The sequence below is a fragment of the Ixodes scapularis genome, unplaced genomic scaffold, assembly GCF_016920785.2.
Source record: "Ixodes scapularis isolate PalLabHiFi unplaced genomic scaffold, ASM1692078v2 PGA_scaffold6__148_contigs__length_123643588, whole genome shotgun sequence".
Classification (NCBI taxonomy): Eukaryota; Metazoa; Arthropoda; class Arachnida; order Ixodida; family Ixodidae; genus Ixodes; species Ixodes scapularis.
In genome coordinates this window covers 24,392,512-24,398,636 of record NW_024609881.1, presented here as the reverse complement: position 1 = coordinate 24,398,636, position 6,125 = coordinate 24,392,512, and the positions used below count along the sequence as shown (strand labels likewise).

The 6,125-nt window shown below is 44.8% G+C and overlaps 1 pseudogene; it reads right to left on the bottom strand.

Annotated features, from left to right (window-relative positions):
• Positions 1 to 572: 572 nt before the first annotated feature.
• Positions 573 to 1,313, bottom strand: LOC115328787 (annotated as a pseudogene).
• Between the last annotated feature and the right edge of the window lie 4,812 nt (positions 1,314 to 6,125).

Here is a 6,125-nt window from a genome sequence, read left to right as displayed (position 1 = left end):
GTGTTATAGTGTTGTTTTCCAGCCATTGCATATCTTAGCTGAAGGAATGCCATTGGCAGAGCAGCTCCCTGGAAAGTTCTTAATTTGCCATCCTGTTCCATGCTGGGACCTCACTGTGGCAGTTTCATAGCCGTGAAATTGACTGCCGAGTGAATGTGCATCTGCAGCACATAGGTTTAGATTGGGTTGTGGTGGCCCTTCCTTTTTTTTTTTTTTTCGGGTGAATAGAGTCCACGCACTGTCGCCCCCCCCCCCCCCTTCCCCCCCCAAGAAATTAAAAAAATAACAGTATATTTTTTTTTATTACGCAAGCAAACTATGCATAGGTGAACGCTCATTCTCCATGCAAATGATATCCTAGAGGTCCGCACCAGATGCAAAAGTTTCAGAACTAAACATTATTTTATTAAAAAGTTATAAGCGAATTTCTGAAGTTTTTATCGGAAAATGTCAGTCAATTAAGTCCTCACAGCTGAATGGCGCCAGTCACCTGAAACGAGCTAAAATGGGCCCCATTTTCCCATTGAAATTTTTAGAAAATCACTGAACTTTTAAATGAGATGATGGCTAATTCTGAAACTTTGGCATCTGGTCCAGACTGCTAGTGCTACACTTAAGCTTTGAATGAGCGTTTGACAATCCATAGTTTATTGTTGCAATGAAAATAACGCTACATTTATTTGTGGGAGTCACATTATACATAATAAATATACTTCCTGCTCTAATGCTCTGTTCTTGTGCTGCATCTGCAGAGTCTATGTCAGCTTCCACCCCTGTCCCAATGGCAAGAGCCTCCAGGAACAAGTCCGTTTCTGGCTCCGGCCTTATACCTTGGCAGTCCATCACTGTGTCTCCGTCCCACAGCTGGTGCAAGCAGTCTCTAGGTCTTCGGTGAAGATAGCCCTCCACTGACGTCCTCAGAGAGTCCCTGCCCATGCATTGAATAAGAAACCGCTTCCCCCGGTGTTGTCGTAAATACTCCAAATTCTGTCCTGTACCTTGTACATCCATGGCAATGATTTTTAAGCCATCCTATTCCTCCAGTGTCGTGTCTCTTCCTCTTGCGTGAGTGTCCTCGCCTTTTAGGCATTGGCTGCAGCGTTGTCCTCCGGCTCCTTGCTATCCATCAAAGGTCGTGTTGGGATGGGACAGTGATGTGTGAGTGACCTTGTTCTTTTCCACCGCGTGGTGTTCTGGTCCCTGTAGACCATGTAGGTCCAGATCTTGTCGTCCACCTTGTCGGATCCACCTGTTTTGGGCGCCTCTTGTAGCAGGTCTTCACCACTGTCTCCTTGGCCTCGATGCTCGACCATCTGAGGTCTACTTGAATTGCTTCATCGGAGCCATTGGAGGGAGCTCTAGGGCCCAATCTTCCCACCTCTTGCTGCCTTGTCTTTAGAAAATTATGCGCATTTGACTCGAGGCAAGTTGCCTTATTCCCGTGAGTGATGCCTGGAATAACTGCCACCTTCCGCAGCCTTCACAACACTTCAAAACAGTTGAAGGCCCAAATAGACTTCCTTCCAAGGATCTATTTTCCCTCTTTTACTCTTTTGCAGAGCTGTTCTTCGTGTTGTGCCAGATAATTGCGCCCACCCTGCTGTAGACGTTTCCGGAAACCTGGTGCCCCCGCTGTCTTCTTGACTCATTGTTATTTTCCGATGTATGGCACATGAACCCAGGAACTGAAGGCAAAGTTCATGTTGGCTATTTTGCAATTTCAGAAGGCAGATGGAAAGCAAAACAGTATGTGACAACCTTCTTTCGTGTTCACTTTGTTTTGTGCGTTCTGAGTGCCTTAAAATATAAGAGGACGTGCCATTCAGGGATATACAAGTGTTTGAGTCGGCATGTGCGTAGATCAGAACAGCCCCTCAATTAGCGGTGTACATGAACCACAGGGGGTGTTTCTCACGCTATCATCTTCGTTTGTTACGTCACAAGTAGGACAGACCACGCAGATCTTGGATCCCTCAACTCGTCAGATTGCAAAAGAGCACTGGTTTGGTAATGCGTGGCAAAGCCTGTTTCAAGCATTGTTTATTAATGCTTTAGCATTAGTACAGACATGGCAGGGAAATATATACGGCATTCGTCTGTGGACAAAATTGTGTGAAGGGAAGCGTGCTGCATTGAGGAGAGTAGTGAACGACAAAGGCGAGAGGGAGGCGACGTCAAGGGGCGGGAGCCAATGCACGCGCGGGTGCTGGGGCGAGTGAACTTGCTGCAGCGTTTGTGGAGTGTATGCCTTGGATTGTGTCACAAAATGGATTGTGAACTAAGTGCCAGCACTGGTATAAGTAAGCGGAGGAAAATTGAAGGAAGATACATTCATGGCTCCTTGGGGAATACGTCGGGATGACTCTTAGGAAACGCCACATATGTTCCCCTTTCAGAAACGCTAACACTGAATCGTACTGAAGTCAAAACGAGGCAGCATAAAATAGAGAAAGACAAAACAAAAGTGAAGGGTCAGCGTTAGCGTTTCTCAAAGGGGAACGTGTGTGACTTTTCCCTTTGACGCATTCACCAAGGATTCAACAATGGATCTTCCTTTAATTTTTGGTGAAGTGATATACATACTAAGACATTTTAATGAAGCTTGAAAACATGGCACGCATAGTTATGCTAACAAACCCTTCTGGTGCTGAGGTGCGAAAGTGGTGGTACGATGGTGTGCTGCTGTTTTCTACCCCTGTACAAAAAGCTCGATAATGAAAATGGAATGTACAGTGTTTTACCCCACTACATCTGCCACGGCAATTATGGTGGGTTTATTATAATTTGGACAAAATAGAACAGAAAGGAATGTCTCATCAAATTGAAAATAGGAATGTGAAATTTGAGAATCGCTCTCATGTGTAGTAAACACTTCAGTGAAAGTGACTCCGTGTGTCCTGTTGGTTCCATTGTGTTCTTCGAGTGCTGGTCTCTTATTAGTTTCCAGCCAATTCCTTTTTGAATTTCGTAAACCTCGTAAAACATTTTCTCAAAATAACTGGCAGGAGGAAGTGGTGGCTGTCTTCTGGAGTAGTTTGAGCTACATCTCTGCTTATTCACCCAATCAAAGCGTGCGAGGCCCCCTCGCGATCGAGGTCTTCAATCTAGTAAGTCGGTGACACCGCAGCATTCCAGAAAATCAGGTATACACCTGCTATGAATTGCTTCATTTTGTATGTTAAATTTTGCGAACGCAAATAATTGCGCATAATGCAGGATGCCCTTCTCGACGAGCAATATTAAATTTGTAATCAATTTTCGGAAGAAATTGGTTAGAACAAATTAATCATTTGATTTTGCTGGGCCATGTCGGACAATGGAAGAAGTGAAAATTTCTGCTTTTCTTTCGAGCAGTAATCACAATTTGACAAGCTTTGCCGCATATTCGATGCGGAGGAGCTTAACGTCGGTTACGAGCAGCAACATTTTTAAGTTGATGTTTCCTGGCGTCTGTTGGACGTGCCAAGATTCCAAGAGGAGCCTTTTCCGGAATTTTGGCTCCGTGTTAATCACGTGCGCATGAGAAAAGTCAATCGGATGGTCACGCGCTTCGCAATGTTCAGCAACGGCGCTGCGTTTACGGTCGAGGTTGCGCACATTGTTCTTGTGCTGGCGCATTCTTTCGTGAAAGTTTGTTGTTTATGAAAGGACTGAGGGGGGCAAGTCGGTATCGGCCGAACCCTGTGTCTAACCCAGCAGTGCGGGGAACGAGACGGGGTGACAGCATCTAACCCAACCCAGGAAACCGGGGCAGGGAAGCCAGCCGGATCATGCGAGATCACGAACAGGAGTCCTTCCCCTGGACATCATGGCACTCCTCACCCAATCGGGGCACGGCGACTGCAGTGACGCTTGTGTTCGCTCTCGGGGCTAATTGCACTGCAGAGCTAAGAAAGTGAACGAGAGTCATTCATCTGCTCGCTTGGTGCGAGCCTGCTCTAAAAAAGTGGCCCCGATCTGTCCTCGAGAAAAGAGTTAATGGCGATCGCAATGCCGCCATTTCTCCTGCGGCAGCCACTCGAGGAACTGCACGTGACGTCTATTTTGGCTTTAATCGACCACTTTGGTGCTGTAACAGATCCAGTGGAAGAAGTTACAGGGGTGCCACTCCCATCTCCCCAGCAAACACGCCGCGACTTACTACCGAAGTTAAAATGCACCTAAATCGTGACACGCTACCTGAAAGCACTGCTGAAGCATGTTTGTATAATTGTGTCGCAAAACCTTGCAAACTGAAGATTTTAGAAAACATCACACGCCCTCAATTTGTACTAAACTCCAATAAAAGTTACTACAAAAAGAGTTTTTTCCCCGTTGTTTTTTTACGCAAAAACATGCGCCTGAAGGTCAAGGTGACCACAGTAAAGACAGAGTGGCGCTGTTGTCGTATTTAGCTCGGTCTCGGTGGACGCCAGCGGCCCAAGTTTCAACGGTGAATTTCCCAACTGAGGGTTCTAGAAACATTGGCTGAAACGGAGTAGACAAATTTTTTTTGCAACGAATATTTCGCTTTGTTTGGCTAGCCGGCCGTTGAACACTTTGGATCTGTAGAACTCGGAAATGGTCAGTCAATCCAGTTCTGCATCGCCGGCGTCTGTTTCGAGGTTCGTTTAATAGATATGATACCTTACCCCAAAGCAAAAAAACAATATTTAATATTTTCGAGCAAAAATTAAATAAAGAATACGTAAATTTAGGCGTATCGAAGGGCGGGAAATAACACGCTCTGCAAGGCGCTCTGTCTGATCGTCCCTTCCAGACGAGCTATGAATCGACTAGCCCATGTAGAAACTGGATGTAGATCAAACATGCCGAACTCTGGAACGTGGAGACTTCTATCAGAAACAGTTTACATTTCGTGGTCCTATTTTAGCTCGGGGGACTTGATGCAGAAAAATTAGAACTCTATCTGGTTAGTGTAAAACGTTCGCACTATGTGAAAGCATATACTTCAACTCGAAGAAAATACGAGGCTTCTTTTTCAGCACCCAAAGTTCTTCATAATTATTGCGTTTATGGAGGTGATGATGAACTGAACTTGCTTTAAATAAGGCGTCAAAGGACAGAGGGTGTGACAATAGAATGCGGCATCAGCTTTCAGTTTCTTGTGTTCGTCTTTCAGCGTTTGTATTTTGCGAGGCTGATAGAGTTAAAAACAAAGGCGTCTTATGCACGATTACATCGAGTCTAAGCAGCAATTAAAATGAAGAAAAGCGTTCCATGGTTCTCTTAGGCATACTTTCTCCCAGTGCGCACGCACGCCGGAGAGAAGCCTGACCATGCGGTGCGGCGGTCGATGAATAGCCACGGCGTGTGAAATTTTTATTTTCCTCGCCCTAAACTCACCAACTGCGACATGAAACATAAAAAAAAGCAGCTACATGGGCACCTTTTTAATTTGATGGGAACGAGAAGGATTGGGACAACGGAGGAGCCTCCCTCCCTGCTACTTTCCCGCAGTTCTTACCTGTTAAAGGAGAAGCTCCCCTGTTACTACACTGGCAGGCCTGGGCAGAGAAACTTAAAGTATTCCGAAATAGAAATGCTGAAATACTTTTCTTTTTTTTGTATGGGGAAATTTCGGAGATACTCTGCAAAAAGAGGAAGAATGTATCCGAGAATACAGATACTGAAATACTTTTATTCCTTCAATGACGTCATGTTCCGTAAAAATATTTAAGAATGCACTATAAGCTACGTAATGACCCACAAAACTCAAGTACCAAATGTGGGGTAAGAAACGAACAAACACGAAATTTCGAGCGAAAAAAACATCCCTCTTTATTCACAAAAGGTTCTTGCAAACATGGAAAAATGAAATCAATTGCACTTTGCCCTTGAGTAGGAGAAGCTTCTCAAACAGTTCGTCGTCAAGACAGCGACAGTGCGGTTTTAGTGCAAGACTCGCGAACGAGAACAGTCTCTCCACCGCTGCAGAGGAGCATAAGTTTGAATTAAGGGAGGAGGTGGGGAATAAATATGAACTTTCTTATTTCTAGAGATATCTGAACGAAATATACAGGGTGTGTTTATAGCACATACATAAGAGTAACTGGAAAGTTTCATGGATCTGTGCATATTATTTCTCAAGTTACAAATATTTATCAAAATCGTCCATATACATT